At 39.1% G+C, this 18,143-nt stretch overlaps 1 protein-coding gene across 10 annotated transcripts in view; it reads left to right on the top strand.

The window, feature by feature from the left end:
- Positions 1-18,143, top strand: part of PDE4D (phosphodiesterase 4D) — a 586,915-nt gene that overhangs the window by 495,028 nt on the left and 73,744 nt on the right. The window lies entirely within an intron of this gene.

Here is an 18,143-nt window from a genome sequence, read left to right as displayed (position 1 = left end):
ATATGTATATAAAAAATTATATGTACTTTTACAAAGTAATTGGAGGGCTACTGCAGAAGTAATGCCTCCTCTTTCATTATGTTGGCCCACGATATCACAGGCAAAGATTGGTGGTGTGGCAGTAGAGGCCGAACATTCCCATCCCATTACTTTTTGTTGCCGTGTGACAGATGAAAGCAGAGAGGCAGTCTGAGAGAATGGCGTCTGACCTGGAAGTACATATGAAGCAAAGAAGTGTCACTGAATGCCTCTTCGTGGAAAAAATGGCATCCACTGACATTCATCAACACTCACTGACTGTTTATGGAGACCAGGCAGTGGATGTGAGCACAGTGAGGCGGTGGGTATTGCGTTTCAGCAGTGGCAACAGTGACAGCGGGTCACCTCCACTGGGACAGATTTTTACAAGCAGGGAATGCAGGCTCTTCTTCATCACTGGTGAAAATGAATAGCTAATGGTGGTGACTGTGCTGAAAGATCATTTTATGTAGCTGAGAATTTACTCTATCAAATAGTGTTATTGTTCTCTTTCCATCTGTTGTAGTTTCCATGGAAATGAATCCTAGGAGGTACTGTTTTCAGAGTAGATAGAATCACAGAATGGCTTGGGTTGGGAAAGACCTTAAAAATCATCTAGTTTCAACTCCCTGCCATGGACAGGGACACCTTCCACCGAACCAGGCTGCTCAAAGCCGCATCCTTCCTGGCTGTGGACTCTTGAAGGAATCATATCCTACGTAGATCTACTACCTAATTAACAGTAATCGTTTCAAAGGAGATTTAAGTGTCTCTTATGTAATTGGCCTCTTATATTACAAAACAGAACCAAAGGGTCTTTAAGTAACATCACATGACAAATAAGTCATTTAAGGTAATCACAGAATAAAACATAATTGCAAAATCTCACCTCTTAGAAGTTCTTTACACTTTAAAATTTTGGTTCAGATCTAACCCAAACGCATTTCATCAGATAGAAAGAATAAAATATATGGATTTATTCAACAGCAAGCTGTCAAATACTTCTTCATTTTATTTATGAAAGCATAGAATGCATATGGCTTAGTTTCAGGAAAAATCCTTCTGACTTTTTTCTACATAAAAAAAAAAACAAAAACACAGTGATAAAGAAATAAAGTTTTGGAAAAGATTATGATGTACTAGATCTATCTGAATTAATTTCTTACTATCCATTTTCACTGCTTCTTATTGGACTTGAATTACAGCCTTTACAAGCATTGCTCTGGATCTTAAATCCAGCAGAAATAAGTATCATTTTTATTAAATTGAGCTTTTTGCATGTTTCTTGTAGTCTTTGTCCAACACAGTTCATGGTTGGTATACATTAGCTACAGGTTTCCCAAAGCAGTTTCTGGTTTTGAAGAGTAATCTGCCAGTCTTTGGTATAGTTTTTATATATAATGGATATATAATAAATCATTATTTAATAATTACACCATTCTAATTAATTAAACATTGATTAGGCTGCTGTATTGAAGTATCATGCACTTAAACATCACTTGGGCAAGTTAAGCATCTGTATTTAAACAGGATGAAATCCTGAATACATGCAGATGGACATAATGAGAAAAAAATAAAGGTTATAGATGAAAATCAGGATATTGTTATTGTATGGCACTGGAAATGATTATTTTGATGTATGTATCTGTACATAACCATATATCTGATTCATCCCAGTTCCACAACTGAAAGATTTTATTGAGTAATAAGATGAAGTTAAAAATGGAGTAATTTATTCTTAAGAATTAAATGGAAGAAACGTTCCTGTTAATGAGATGCCTTAAACACTTCAAAAGTCTAGATGACGAAGTGTTAAATATCCTGCTGACCTAACTGTTCTGTACAGTACCTCACCACACTGAGATGTCCTGAGTAATCTAAATGCTTTTTATTCTTTCCCGTGTCTGTGATTCAGCAGGGGATAAAGCAAACGAGAGAACACGTGAGTGGACAGAAAAAAAGCAAAAGATACATGACTTACAGAGGTTAATTCGTGCAATGCCAGTGTAATTCCCAGGTTTTGGAAAGAGAGATGTGGAACTGAATCGGTTCTAATGCCCATGAAAATAGAGGTTAAAAAAAATAATAATAGTTCAGATTTTCAACAAAAATCTCATAGTGCAATATCATTGTCATATTTCAAAATGCTGAAGAATTTATATTTCAGACCCAGATTTGGACAGGTATCCAGAATGTGTCCTACTTCGGTCATAACTGCAGTCACTTCTCTAGATTCAGTCAGTAGGATTATAGTTATAATGTAATGTTATAATGAAAACTTCCCACTCTCATTTAATTTGCCACTGAATATATTTTTACATCATTGCAGAGAAATGTTTTACTGCACTGCATTTAGCAGAGATGAAATAAAATGGTCAGAAATTCAGAAATTCTCACTGAAGTTAATTGAGAAAAGAGTGCTTTTCTGAATTACCGTAGGAACCGGACTCCCTGGTTGGAAAAATGGTTTTGTTCTTTCTGCAGTAGGTTGAATGACATGTAAATGTTTTGTCCTTCACAGTTTTGCTTACACGCATGCTTCCATGTGCATTCAGAAAGAATATATCTCACATCTGAAGGTTATTTTACTTTCTGGCTAATACCACAAGCATTTATATTTTCAAATACAGATGCATTTTGTAGCATTTTCATATCTTTCAGCCTGAAGTAAACTGTATCTATTATTTGAGAAATTAGCAGATGTTCACCTGCAGGCTTAGAATATAAATGTGACAGTATGTGTCACCAGCAGCCGAATTCAATAATCAGAACTGCTTTACAGATGCTGTAAGTCAATGGCACACACACGCCAGTTCACCTCAATTTGCTTCCTAGGGAAGTATTTTCAAAATTCTCATTTAGGACCAGAATTCTTACTACCAGGGAGTTAAAGGCCTCCTTTTCCTTTTGCAAGTGCTTTTGAAATTTCTCCTTCTTTGAACTGTATGAAGAGGATCTGTATTAATTACAAGGGTTTTCTCATATTGACCTATTTTTTTTTCTCATGTTGGCCATGTTGACACATTGGACTCAGTGGTGTGGATTTTATGCTATGCCATGTAAGCATTCTTTGTCACTGTTAGTCAGATAAACAGGTAGTTTTCATTTTGTTATTTCTGTGCAATGCAATTTCTGTCTTACAAAACAAAGAAACAAACAAACAAAAACCTACTACAAAATCACAGTCTAGGCTAATAACCTACTACTTTATAGTACACTGAAGCACTTGACACCAGAAGTGTTGTGGAATTTACAGCTGATTTATCCTGCTTTCCTGCATAGCTATTCATTTACCCACTATCTCTTCAGTCCTACATAGTGTTCTTTTATGTCTGTAACACCCTTTGAGAACATAGCCATCTTCTTTAAAGAAGTAATTTTCTTCCTCAAAAAAAAAAATTATTGTTGGTGTTATCTAGACTTTTGTGTAGCACAGAGCAATGTGTACAGACAATTGTCTCACAGTATTGCTTTGTATGACTTACGGTGTTTCTGACAGCTTTAAGAAGCCACAGTGCAAGTTTTGAAGTTCAGTAGGCAATATAAAACTGCAGAGAAAACTGCTGAGGAAAAGGCTGGCACACATTTTTTGTAAAAAAAAAAAAAAAAAAACCCTTTATCTTAAAATAATTAGCATTTGTTTAAAATCCACTATTTGGAATACTCAATATAAAATTGGTATTAATACTTACAATAAGAATGCAATTGGGAAAAAGATCAGTAGTTATTAACACAGAGTGAAGTTTTAAAAGGCTATGTGCATCTTTCATTAACCTGTTGTTACATAATGTTAAAATTTATTTGTGATCTGCATCCTTGTTCTCTTTTTGAGTTACATAAGGCACTGATCTCAGGGCTTTACATACTGAAAGGACAGCAGAAACAGATGGCTGAGACTGGAAGGATTAAAATCCTAATGACTGGTCTGCATGCTGTACAAGGCCTTCCTGAAAAGATTTATTCTGTTTGCTATTATTTTATACCAGACTCCCATTCACATTTGTGGGATTTAACTCTTACAACATATGTACATGTTGGTTTAACGAGAAGCAGTGATACTACTGAAAATTTGGGGTGATGCATTATGAAGTATTTTTTCTTGAGTATTTTTTCTTGTGCCATTCAGGTAACATAAAAAAAGATTTATATTGAGCAGTCCAAGGTGAATACAACTTTGGCTTCCAGTGAAATCCCTCTGGCTAGTCCGTGTAATTCAGTAACTAGAAATGCAGTTGTTTTCTGCTTTAGCTAGTTTCAACTATACAATTTCCAAAATAAGCTCACAATTTTCCAACAAGTGTTCTCAGAAAGGATTGACAGTAATCAGTTTCAGTGAAGCTGAAGCAAACTTCCATCACTAGATTTTTGTTTTAATGACCAACAATATTTTGCATAAATAAAACAGATTTGGAAAACAGCAATATCTACATGAATTAGTCTTTTTCAGTTAATCATTAAAGGCTTTATCTAAGTCATGATAGCTAAAAGGAGAGTTATCTCATTTACAGCTTTCTTATCCAGAACAGTAACAAAATCTTACTGCTTTATGAGATCTGGGGCACAAATTACATTCAGACTGAAACTCATTCATATGTTTCCTGCATAGAGTAAACAGTGAATACTGAGAAAAGCAAGGGATAGGAGAGATGGAAGGCGACTCTTCAACCAGGCTCATATAATCACTTTTCACCCTAGGGAGTGAACTAGCACCTTCTTCCAGTGCACATAGTTTATAGGCATTTTTTAATGAGTAAATTTAGGCCATATTTGCCTATTTTATACTTAAAAAACAGTAACAACAAGCCACCTAGTCCTTTGTGTCACAGTTTCTGCAGCATTGTCATATGCTATGTAATATCTTAATAGTGGTCAATGGAGTTAAATCCAATTGGTGGCCGGTCACAAGCGGTGTCCCCCAGGGCTCGGTACTGGGGCTGCTTCTATTTAACATCTTTATTAATGATCTTGATGAGGGGATTGAGTGCACCTCAGTAAGTTTACAGATGACACCAAGTTGGGAAGGAGCGTTAATCTGTCAGGGGAGAAGGGCACTACAGAGGGACCTGGATAGACTGCATGAGTTAACTGTATGAGTTTCCATAGGGCTAAGTGTTGGGTCCTGCATTTTGGTCACAACAGCCCCAGACAACCCTACAGGCTTGGGGAGCAGTGGCTGGAAAGCTGCCTGATGGAAAGGGACCTTGGTGTACTGATGGACAGTCAGCTGAATAGGAGCCAGCAGTGTGCCCAGGTGGCCAAGAAGGCCAGTGGCATCCTGACTTGTATCAGTGTCAACGGCACTCACCTTGAGTACTGTGTTCAGTTTTGGGCACCTCAGTACAAAAAGGACATGGAGGTGCTGGAGCAAGTCCAAAGAAGGGCAACAAGGCTTGTGAAGGGCTTGGAGAATATGCCCTATGAGGAGAGACTGAGGGAATTGGGGCTGTTTAGTCTGCGGAAGAGGAGGCTGAGGGGAGACCTCATTGCTCTCTTCCAATATCTGAAAGGTGATTGCAGTGAGAGCGGGGCTGGTCCCTTCCCACTGGTGACAGGTGACAGGATGAGGGGAAATGGCCTCAAGTTGTGCCAGGGTAAGTTCAGGTTGCATATCAGGAAACACTTCTTTACAGAAAGGGTTGTTAAGCACTGGAATAGGCTCTCCTGGGAGGTGGTTGAGTCACCATCCCTGGATGTGTTTAAAAACCGTTTGGATGTGGTGCTCAGGGACATTATTTAGTGGAGGGCTGTTAGAGTTAGGGCAGTTTGGTTAGGTCATGGTTGGACTTGATGATCTTTAAGGTCTTTTCCAAACAGATTGACTCTATGATTCTAGTATGTGTTATTTGAAAGGATAACTATTACGTTCTCTTTCCCTTTAAAGTGAGTAATATATACATCCCCAGTTTAGCCCTTTCCTTGCCAGGGTTATTACCAGGGTTCTTCTTTGAAGGCTTGCTGAGTACTTTCTCTATTTTCATCCACATAGACCTTTAACTAACACTGTAGAAATTTTCTAACTGAGAAAATAGTGCTGGTTCGTTCAGTGGGTTTGTAAAACAGTGGTTAACTTTCTTAAGGCAGAGCAGCAGGAAAAGGATTGATGTGGTTTTGGACAAAGCAAGTTGTTTATGTATCATCTCACATTCAAGGAAGTGAGTAAAATCAGGCTGCAACATAGAACAATCTCTGTATTTGACTACTAAATTGTACTATGAAAAATACTCGGAGAAATTTAGGCTTTGCACACTGTACGAGAAACCTAGGAGTTTTTAGCATCACCTACAATATGTTTAAGTAATGTCTTCCCCTAAGAATACTAATTGCAAAATGGTGATTTTTGTTACATTATTTAAAAGTGTAAATTAACATGTATTCTGAAAAGAGATACTTTCCCCCAGCTTTTAAGCACTGCTCAGCACTTCAGATCACTCTTTCTCACAACTGCATTGTAGTATACCCTTGATTTTGAAATAGACTTACACATTCTAGAGTTAGAATACAAGATCAATCACTGCATCGACAATTTGATGTGCAACGCAACACTGATTTTCACTGTTTAACTTGGTCTCATATTTTGCTGCATCAGTGAATGTTAGTTGATGTTTCATCAAAACAGTGTATTTTACTGGAAAGACAGACAGGATGACAAGCTTTGTGTGCTTCCTCTTTTCAGCCCAGCTGCGTAACTTACGGTCATTGTTAGTAGAGAAATGTGTGTGACCCCAGACTGCTTTTACCATATTGATAATAACAGCATAATTGCAGGAGTGCAAGGTAGATTGTTTTGTAGGACTGAGGTGAGAAGAATTATGAAGAAAAACAGGACTTTTGTCTATGTCATTTTTCTCATTCCTGTTGCAAATGCGTGATGAATATAGAAAATAAAACTGTGTAGATATGAGTTCAGTTATGGCTGTTGGGTGTAGTCTAAGTGCATCTTCATTTCACAATTCATCCATCTTCTGACACCAGTGATCAGTGATATATTGTCTTCTGTCCAATTGAAAAGACAGATTTGAAAGTAGATCTCTCTTCCATTAACAAGTTACTGAGAAACTGGTCCATTAAAGCCTATTCACTTTCTTGAGTATCCATTTAGAAATCAGGGGCTACACTGAGACTACCCATTAAAGAGCGTAAGTTCAGCTTTTAATAGGCTGGCTCCTGAGTACAAAGCCTGACGAATGCTGTGAATCAGAGCATGCAGCAGCCAGGGTCAAAGAACCCCAGAGAGAAGTAAGAATAGCAGTTCTTCTGCTGTGGACTATGAAGTTCTGCAGTCTTTGCCAATACTCAGAAAAACTGAATGAATAAATTACCCTATGAGCAGTGCTCACAGTTTAGGACCTGGCCTTGCTTAACATGTCTTCCAGGAGCGAGCTCATCACCAGACTACAGGCTCACTTCATCTTCACTCATTCTCTCCTGGACCTCATGTATTTTGCATTACATTCTGCAAAATGAGTCATCTTCAGCTGGAGGGAATAATTCCAAGTCTGGCAGTAGGAAGGTCTACTTGTGCCAACTGCAGTTAATCAAGAACTGTGATTAAAAAAAATCAAAAATAATCAATACCTAAACCTCAGACAAGCCAGTTGACATAATGTCTTTGTGCACGAGGCTATTCGTTTCCTATGTTAGGTGACTCATCTCAGAAGACCATCTGTGATGAGACACAGGTCTGTATGGAATTAACACTTGATCATAGAAGGAGATTGGGTTGATTGAGCAGGACCTACCTGTCCTGAACCCATGCTGGCTGAGCCTGATCACCCAGCTGTCTCAGAAAATCAACTTTTTAAACAGATACATGGTGACAGACCAGGGGAGAATGGATTCAAGCTAAGAGGGAAGATTTAAATTAGATGTTAGGGGGAAGTTTTTCACTGACGGTGTGGTGAGGTGCTGGAACAGTCTGCCCAGAGAGGTTGTGGATGCCCTGTCCCTGGAGGTGCTCAAGGCCAGGCTGAATGGCCGGTCTAGTACTTGATCTAGAAGCTGGCAACCATGCCTGCAGCAAGGAGACTGGAACTTCTTGATCCTGGAGTTCTCTTCCGACTCAAGCCATTCTATGATACACCTAAGTCAATCATATATTCAGACGTGCCCCTGTGTTTCATGCTTCTAATTAGCTAACTCTAGATGGCTTATTATATTAAATCCCTTCAGAACAGGTTTTCAGTACAGCTGGGGAAGGAAGGCAACTGTCTTACGCCATCTGACAACTTTATGGGGGCAGTGACTCCCCAGGTGCATAACTAGGCAAGACTTTAAAAATCACCCAACAGAAACTACTTTAGTATTGCTATTTGCAAAAAGGCACCACTGACCAGCCTAAGAATCCTAAATACCATATTTCCTCGCAGAAACCTACTGGGAAAGAGTTGCAAAAAGGAATTTAAGTGGCTTCCTGCTAGGACACGAAGAGAAGTGACAGAAAGCAGTGAGGAGATGGAAGATGTTACTGGACAGCTCTTACTTTAAATATTAAAAGCACCAGGGTATAACTCCTTTCAAATTTCCTAATCAAATACAAACCACAGTTCTCATGCAAGTTTGCACAGCCATAAATGAACTTCTGTGTAACAGAACTGAGAAAACATGGGGTTCTTTTGTTTGTTTTTTTAAATCACAGTCCACATCTGCTTACAGTTGAGAATATTCAGCTCCAACTTGTATTGGACCAGACATTTTTGTACCGGGAATAGAGATGCAAAGTTGAATTAGTTCTAAGCCATAATAAATCATGTTTATTTTTTGATTAAAAAAAAAGATGACAGACAATAAATTAAGGTAATCTCTCTTACATTTTAGGACAATAATTTAGTTCTCTGATTTTAATATTATTAAGTAAGAGTAAGAGTGCATCTGGGTGAGTGAATTTTTCCACTAGATAGCTTACTACTATGCTAAAGAAACAGGAAGTAACTCAGAAAAAACTACTGGGTTAGAGGTTTACCTTTTATTAAGCCATGTGCTAGTGGACATACTGTAAGAGCCACTGACTACTTATTCTTCAATTGAAAGAGTGTAAAGATTTATATAAAAAAAACCCCAGGAAGAATTCAATGCCAAAGAAATGGAAGAGAAAACTGGAAAACAGTCTGTCAGATGAGGAGAGGCAATGGAAAAGAAACCAACATTTATTATTATTAGTGGTAGTAGTAGTAGTAGATTTAATAATAGTAGTAGATGCTAATTAATTAGCGTCGTCTTTTGAATCCCACTTCTATCAGAAGTGAAGCAAAATCAGAATTTGGGCAGGTTTGTTTCTTTATCGGATTTTGGCAAATAGAAGCAGCAGCAATGGGAAATGAAAAACTGCAAATCTGCTTTTCATGTTCTGTTCTTTCTTTTTCCTAAACAAAAAGAGACCTGTATGATGGATTTCAGCTGCAGTAATGTAATACTTCTCTTACTTCTCATGTTTTCTTTCTTTTTCTTTCTTTTTTTTGTGTTTTTTTTTTTTTGGGGGGGGGGGGGGGGGGGGGGTGCGGAGGGAAGTAAATCCAGAGGCTTTTTGGGAGGATATCAAAGGGAAAGTCTGCTTGAATGCTGTCATTCCCCACTCAGTATTCAATCCTGAAAATCTATCAGATGAAGGAGCAGAGAAGGATTCGGTAGTCCTGAACCAATTTATGCTCTTGCATCTGAAGATGTCTTCAGAGAAAAAGCAAGCAGCTGACATACCTAGTATGTATCTGCCTTTCACACAGGAAAGCAATAGTCAGGTGGTGAAACCACTTTGTTCTCATATGCTTCTGCTACTTGGAAATATGTGTAAGCATGTTATTTATCAGCCACAGATTTTTACTGTATGATATTGTGAAACCAAAATGTGTTTTTTTTTTTTCCTCCAGCTAATTCTCACAATGAAGTATGTAAGGCATTATTTTGCTTTGTAAAAACTGGACTTGCAGCACCAAAGAGACTATCACAGTACTCGGATCTGGTGCAGTTCTATCCTCCTTGCAAATGTATATTCCCTTGAGTTCCATGTCTCATCACCTTCCCAATTTCATTGAAGTAAACCATTCTTTAGGAGATTTAGCTGGCAGCATGGTAAGACAAAGTGACACGCCACTGTGGGAGAAGATACTGAGGAGAAAGTGGCATTGCTGAAAATTAAACTGTATCTTGAAATATGACGGGAAGGATCTTAAAGCAAAATCAGTTATACTGAAATCTCTGTAAAACATGTAAATCCAGCATGGGTTTTGCTGCTTTTCAAACAAAATTACATGGGACATAAACATGTATCATATCCCTCACTTACCTGATTGATGCTTAAAACACAAAAGCATTTTTGTGTTTGGAATTATTTTTGTGTATAGAAAGATTTTTTCAACTTTCTTTTAATGTCTTTGACCCATGTGAATTTATTTCTGAAACTACAATAATCCATTTGAAAGATGTGTCTGCCCTTTTCTCATATATGTGAAAAAGCCTTGCAAATTAAAGTGCAATATCCACATACGATATCCAGACCTGAAGCACAGACACATAGCACAGCAAGTTGACACCTCTGAGAAAAAAAGAAAAACAAACAAAAACACTGAGACAGACTCTAGCTAAAATACATATGATTTTGGATAGAGAAGGTCCAAAGTAAAATCTGACTATAGATACTCAGCTGTACATTGAGCATAAGGAAAGGGTGTTAAAAACTGAAACGAACAGCATTGTGGTAGCCTTCATCTTTATTTTAGTTGGGAAAATGACTATACGTCAAAATAAATATTCACCGCTTATTAGAAATGAGCTTAGTGAACATTAACAAGGCTTATTCACCTAGATTTCAAAATGTAAGCAATGCAATCATTTGTCAATTTACTTAAAAACAGAAACTAGGCATAAGCTTGCAGTTTAGTTTTCATTTTAGACACAGTGTTTTAAAACTGTTTTGGAACATTTTCAATCTTTGCATTGGGAAGAAAGTGGGCAAGATATCAAGTGACATTTTCAACAGGATAAAACATCATCACAAGCCTTGGATAACATTCTCATGTGTTCCAGCTTTTTGAATACACGTGTAAGTTTGAACACAGAGGAAAGCTTAAACAATGCGGCCTGAAAATCAGCACAGAGCTCATCTTGGAACTCACTGCAGAGCTGCAAGTTGTAGCCTGAGAACAGTTCCACGGTCCTAAACCTGCTACTACCGTGGTTGCACAGGGGAGATTGCTCATAACCAGCAGCAGTAAAGGCTTTGACTCTTAACAAAGGTTGCCTCTGGGAGGAGGCTGCATGGACAAAGCATTGCACTGAGACTCACATCTGGAATCAGCCCTCAGCTTTCTTATTCAATCTTAATCTTTCTTGTGACTGTCTATCTCACACTTTCTGCTTTGTGGTGAGGATAAATCCATTCATGTCTGAGCGATGCTCTCACAGCCTAGTCTGGTGATCGGCCATTTAAAAATCTAAATACTGAGAAGGACAGATGAAATAACTGTTTATTATGTGATACTAGTCTGAAAAAGCCTTGAAACGGGGTACATTACACTTATAATTTCTCTTTTTGTGTTTGTTCAGCAAGTTGCAAGGACTGAGAAGGCTTCTGCTAAAACAGACAATCTTGCTAAAAAAAAATACGTCTTTTTCTTCCTTTAAAATTATCTTTTTCTTCCATATATTCCTTTAAAACAAAGACAATCTTTATTTCTCTTCCGTCTTGTGCCTATTTTTTCACGCTTTTTTTTTTCCTTCACTCATCTTGCGACCCGACTTTCAGCGGCCTTCTATTTAAATGCCATGTTTTTCTTAAATGCAACCCTACAACATGTGATCATATATTTATGCTCAATTATCTTTATTATCTTTATTTTCATTAGCATCCTCTTTACAAAACAGCTGCAAGATCTACAAACAAAAAAAGGTCAAAAAAACCTCAGATGTAATGGCTTAGAGAGATTAGAATAATTCTACAGAAAAAAAGAAGACAAAATAGATTGTGTATAGAGCATTTACAAAAGCAGGACTGGAGTGAAACAGTCTACCTGGAACACCAGATTCAATTACATCCTTCCGTTTTTTTTAATCTAAATAACAGTAGTTCTCTGAAAATCAATAACTTTAAGCCTTTTAATTCTTTCACCACTGCTGATGTATCTTTTTGGGTAATTAACTCATTTAGGAACATTCACTTTTCTGTTTTGTGCGTAGTTTATTCCAATGCTACAACTTCACCATTCCGCAATACGAAATGATAAATATTAAAGGCCTTCTAAAGGTTTTTCTTGTTTTTTGGGGTTTTTTTTTTTGGAAAAAATAATGAATTTGTTATCATTAGCTCAAATATTCCATGCAATAAAGACCAATATTACTGTATTTCAGCTAATTACCATTTTATTTTCTGATTTACCGACTGTCTCACCATCTGGCAAAGCTTAGCCAAGGTTATCTGCAAGCCACTGCTAACATTTCAGTACCGGGAGATACATTTCCTAGTGTTTTCAAAGGTAATCTTGTCTTGCAGAAGAGAACTGCAACACACGCAGATACCTGAGCAAATACATTTAGTTAGTGGGAATGAAAGAGAAAAGTGTGCCTTTTTGTTGAAGGCCATGGCGAATCAGTAGACTACCAGGCTAAAGCCCACACTCTCTCAGCTTTGTGGCTGTCAGATTTAAGCTGGCTTAGCTGTAACTGCTCATGCTCTGATTGCATCCCTGCCACCAGTGTCAATATAGCTTTAAAGAAAACTGTGTCCAAACCAGCCATTTTCTTACTACACAAGATTGCCCATAGCAGTTCTCAAATCAAACTATGTATTGTGTTCTTAAAGTGTGGACTGTTACCAGGTACCATTCTGGTTGTTAAAAAATTACCTATGTAATTGGCATAATAAACTAAAGCATGAACCATTTCACAGAAAAGATTGAGCACATGGACCAGTCAGTTATTCAATATCTGAAAGTTGTTCAGCGAATGGAAGACTCCTAATTTGGTTGACTTCTTACTTTTCAATATGTTGATATCTCATGTGTATGACTTGGTATATGTGCATATTTGCTATTGTCAAGAACTATGATAGTATCTTAATATTATACTTAGGAAAGCATAACAAAGTATATTCTTTAATACGCTCAAAATAGGGCTCAATTTTATTATCTTTAAGTGTTCTCATAATATGTTATACATGTCACCATTACTTGGATTTTGTTTTTGCATTACAATCACTAGGATTTTACTTCTGCAAGTGGAGAGAGAAAGCTCATTGTACGGTGCAGAAATTCTTTTCTGGCAATCTTTGCTGTTATGCCGATCTTCTTAACTGGAATCTACCTCCTAGACAAACAGAATTCTTATCCCATTTAAAAGAGTTATGCAATCAAAATAGTTTTTCACAAGCTTACATTCAGAGATTTCACAATGACTTTTGAGCTTCATTTAAATTCCACACAAAGAGCAAAATATTATTTTCTTAGTGCTGGAGAATCTGAGTTCATCATAGCCTATGGCTATGGACAACCCATTCAAAGCTGTCAGTTCCACTGGATCTTAAAACTGTTAGATTCAGTATAAACAGAATTCAAGAAAAAATGTTCTCTGTCACTGGTCAGCATGCATGAAGCCTTAGCACTTTAAAGTATACTTTCTCAAGCAGAAAGCCTAGTTCCATTTCATTAACATACAGGTTGCTGTTTTGGTTTGGCTGCCCAGTTTGGGATTCAAACAGCTACCTCAATGAATGGGATTTTAAACTTTTTCAGGGCTGGCGTAGATCTGAATTCTTTAACTTCTCAGCTTTACTTTCACTGGAATGGTGGCAGGAATGGTAAGAGTGAATGAGAAGAGTTCTGTCATAACTTGCCACTTGGTGTTGAAATAGTTCTTTTCAGTGTCAAATCTAATGGCTGTATTTGTGCATTTATTGCTGCACCATATCTGGATCTAGAAGAATGATAATTATAGACCAACATAAGAAATAAGGAATTTAGTCATGGCTTTTAGGGCAATGTTTATAAACTAATTAAGACCAGTTCCAGTAAACAATTTTTAATGCACTTTTTTTCACTCTTATCTCAGAATAGGCTGATTATGGATTAATCATATGCATATTGGAAGGATGTGTTTATAATACATCTGATCTTCAGAAGAAGAACCACTCATTTTGAATAATGTAGGTGTGTGGACAATCTCTGTTTCACTATTTTTTCCCTTAAATTTTCTTCCATTCTTGCAAAAGACAGTCGCCACAATGACCAGGAATAAATGATTATCAGATTAAAAAAAAGTCACTAGATTTCCACTCATTTCTCTTACAGACTGATCCCAACCTGTTTGACTTCTATTGGCTTCTGTGAAAATTGCTCACTTCCTGTAATTGATAAAAGGGCATCTGAAATGAGTGCTGTGCTTACCGGGCAGGAAAGGAACGAGCACAGTCCCCATATCATCTTTCTATTCCGTTATCTGTGCGTGGTTCCTCTGCCATCCATTTGAAGAAATGCTTTTCAAAACAAAAGTAACAGCAGAATTGTGAAATACAGATATTACATTGGAACAGTGCAAAGATCTCATGAGCGGCCGCTATGTCTGCAGCTTTGCAGCCTGTCACGGTTTGCCTCTACAGACTCATCAGTGCGCTGCTTCCAGCTTTCTGGCCGAACTCAGATACAGGGCAAGCAGCTGTAATTCTTTAGAAAAGTAATGGAGCTTACACTGTTTTTGCTAAGACTACTGTTTGACACATCTGAGATGAACAGGAGTGTTCACATCTGAGCAACACAGGAGCGTTATGGACATTAATGAGCTCTAGATGTACAAACACTGTTGACAGGCTCTGGTTAAAATCAGTCCAGTGACTGATAACACGAGGTACAAAGACTTGGGCTTAAATACTGCTAATGCATTTCATTTCAAAGTCAGCTGGACTTTAAAACACTGCTGAGTTTTACACATATGGTATGTGTACACTATGTCAAATGTGCACGTGGATGCACATAGATGTACAGGCAGTACACACACACAGGTGTGGATATGTAACAGAGATACAGACAGGGAGGAATGCTTGTCAGAGCAGGCCTTTTGGCAGTTTGTGAAAACAGCTGATCACGACAGAAAGCAATTGGTTGACTCAGGTGTGAGGCGCAGATGAGACTGATGATTAAACCTTCTAAGAATTCAATGCATGGATGCTGCAGCTTTTGTCCAAAGTCCCATTAGACCTGATCATCAAACCAGCCCAATAAAACTGTCACTGTCCCGTTTGCCCTGGTTTCCTCATCAGCACAGATGTGCAAAGGCTTTAATCTCCAGCACCTCAAAATACGTTTGTCTTTTTTGTCTTCCACAATGCAATGTGTAGTTCGATGTCAGATCCCCCTGCGTATCGCTATCCCTGTTACCTGTGCAACACTGGCTTTCAGCACTTCTACCGGCCTTTGGCTGTATCACCCCGAACCACTATAGGGCCAATACATCGGCCGAGCCCGGAGACGGTGCTGAGCAAAACGCCGTCTCGGCGGCTGACGGGAAGCAAACACGGCCAGCTGCGGCCGCGTCTCTGCCCTGCCCGGCACTAGCGGGGCGAGGGAGACTGCAGCGGGCGCGGCCCCGAGCTGGCCGTGCCGCAGGGAAAGAGCCGTCGCGAGCGGCGAGAAACCGCGGGGCGAACTCCGCTCTGCCGCCGGCTCCAGTCCGCAGCTTAGCAGCGACCGCGCCGGCCTCCGAGCTGAGCGCTGCGGCTGCTGTCGCAGGCGGCGCGATAAGAATGCCATTGACGTCAGCGAGGCGGCGGCGGGGGGGCCCGGCCTCGGCCCCTTCCTGTGCCTTGAGGCAGCGGGAGGCCTGCCGGGCCGAGGCTCGGCGGGTGGTGCGCTTCGAAGGACCCCCTGCCCCCATGCTGAATAAGGCCTGCTCGAGGCCGGCGCTGGTGTGCCGAGGTCCCGTCAACAACCCGTCGTTGTGCTGGAGCCAGAGCGTTACACGTGGACAGTTAAAGCAGCCTGTAGGATAAAAAGGCCTTTACAGAAAAAAAAAAAAAAATCTGAAATCAGTACATAGTGGTACTGATCTTCAAGACAAATTCTCTTTTACTGTGACAGGAATTAAGCTCTGTGCCTGTTCTAAAGGGGAGTGCCCATTCAGCCATGGAAGCCATGGCCTGTGGCTCAACACATTCAAGGCTGGTCCTCTTGGTTTTGCTTGTGCAGGCCATGACATGAACTGCTGGTGGGACATGTCCGAAAACTGCTAGTAGAACGGCCTCTGAATGGCTGGTAGGACATGTCACTAAGCTGCTGATGGGACACGTCCCTGAACATCTGACTGAAATTGCCTTACGAGTACTCTGCGTTTTCCCGGCATGAGATTGAAGTGCTTTCACGCAAAGTCATGCGCTCGCTACATCTGAATCTTCCCTAAGTCATGAGTATCGCCATCAAATCCCCAAAGTCATCGCTGCAATATCTTTATAGTGTGTCAAAGCAAGATGATGTGTATTTTTCTATCTACAAGCAAATCTCTGCCTACCTTTGTCTGACTTCACTCCATAAAAGTTATACCTGTTCCATTTGTCTTATTTATGACTTTGTGCCTTTTTTTGTTGAGTAAACGTAATGTCCTCACCACCTGTGTATTGCCAAAAAATGGCACCAAGTGAGGTAGAGTGACAGGTTTCTGTTTCAGGACGGGATTACGTTATGATACTTAAAATAAGTATACTTAGGGGTGTTGTACATTTCTGAAGAATTTGCATGTTTTTATAATAAGTGAGAACACAGCAATAGAGTCATGAAACAGGCAAATTTCTCATATATAGAACATCAACACCTGAATGACATTGACTTGGGGTTGACAGCCACCTCAGTCTTTGGAGGTGTTGCGATGGCTTCCAGACATCATGGTGCTAGGTATGTGAAACAGATTCCATCTTCAGAATGCGGCATGATTGGAAAGTGTCAGTAAAATAAACCATTCCTGCCTACGTAGTCATGGAATTTTGTAACTGGGTTGTAACTGGATGTGGCTTAAGATGACTAAATTTCCAGGGCCTTATAATGTGGGAATAAATTCAATTAAACAAAACACTTTCTAACTGATTTCTCAGGAGAGCAGTCTTGCTAAGGGCCTGCGTCTTAGGTTAAAATGCTTTGAGCTCTGAGTTTGCTTCATTGTCCTGTTCATGGCTCTCCTCATCTTAACCCAAAGCATCACATATCTGATACTGTATGAGTATCATATGTGTGTCTTGTTAACAAGACATGCATGTATATACAAAAAAAGAAGATAATGCTACTTCCCACAAGGAAATTGGCTTCAAACCCCTTTCTTCATGACAGTTTTTCTGCATGTATTCTGCTGCGTGAAATATCAAAGCAAAAGGGGCACTACCAGTATTCTTTAGCTTGGCGCATAACCTGATTTTGTTTACTGTCTAAAATCTCTAGAGAGCATCAGGAGTGTTGTAGTGTACATTAACTGTTAACAGTTGCATTTTAATTCAGCAGTCCTTGAAATAAGTCTGGACTGACTCTGGCTTGCTGCATAATGGTTAGCATGGGTTGTTTGCATGTTATTAAATCGAGTAGCAATGCACGAACTCATTATTGGTTTTTATCTTCCATTTTTTTGTGATATATTTGCTCAGAACATCAGAGTATAATATAGATGTTTATTTTTATGAATATTGTTCAGGGTACAAGAGCTTCCAGGAATAGGAGTGGTTGTATTTACATCATTGTACGTATTAAAACATACCCTAGTGATAAAGTAGCAGATTACATGTGCATTATTAATATATAAGACAGCATGCATGGTGTAGCCTAATCCATTTCACCAGGAAGTATGTGCTGTAATAAAAGTGTGACTCACACAAGCAGAGGCCTGATTGTGTTTCCCACTACTCCTCAGCCAACATTGACTAGGTTGCAAAAGATTACAGTCCTTCTGAGTGTCATTTCATGGTCCACTGGCTCTGGCGCGAGCAGCTGTATGAAGCAGTTAGTTGTCCTTGGGTTAGACCATTCAGCAGTCACCTTCAGGGAAGTTTGCAGAGCAGCTTTCTTGCAAATGTCCTGCCATTTTTTTATGACGTGGCATCTCTTGTCCTATGACCATTTTAAAAGGCAACAGGACAGTGCTATTTTGTGGCATCTCAGAATTAAGCTATTACACAA

The sequence above is a fragment of the Gallus gallus genome, chromosome Z (assembly GCF_016699485.2).
Source record: "Gallus gallus isolate bGalGal1 chromosome Z, bGalGal1.mat.broiler.GRCg7b, whole genome shotgun sequence".
Taxonomy (NCBI): domain Eukaryota; kingdom Metazoa; phylum Chordata; class Aves; order Galliformes; family Phasianidae; genus Gallus; species Gallus gallus.
Note: the sequence above shows the minus strand (reverse complement) of the source record. Positions and strands in the feature narration are given on the sequence as shown.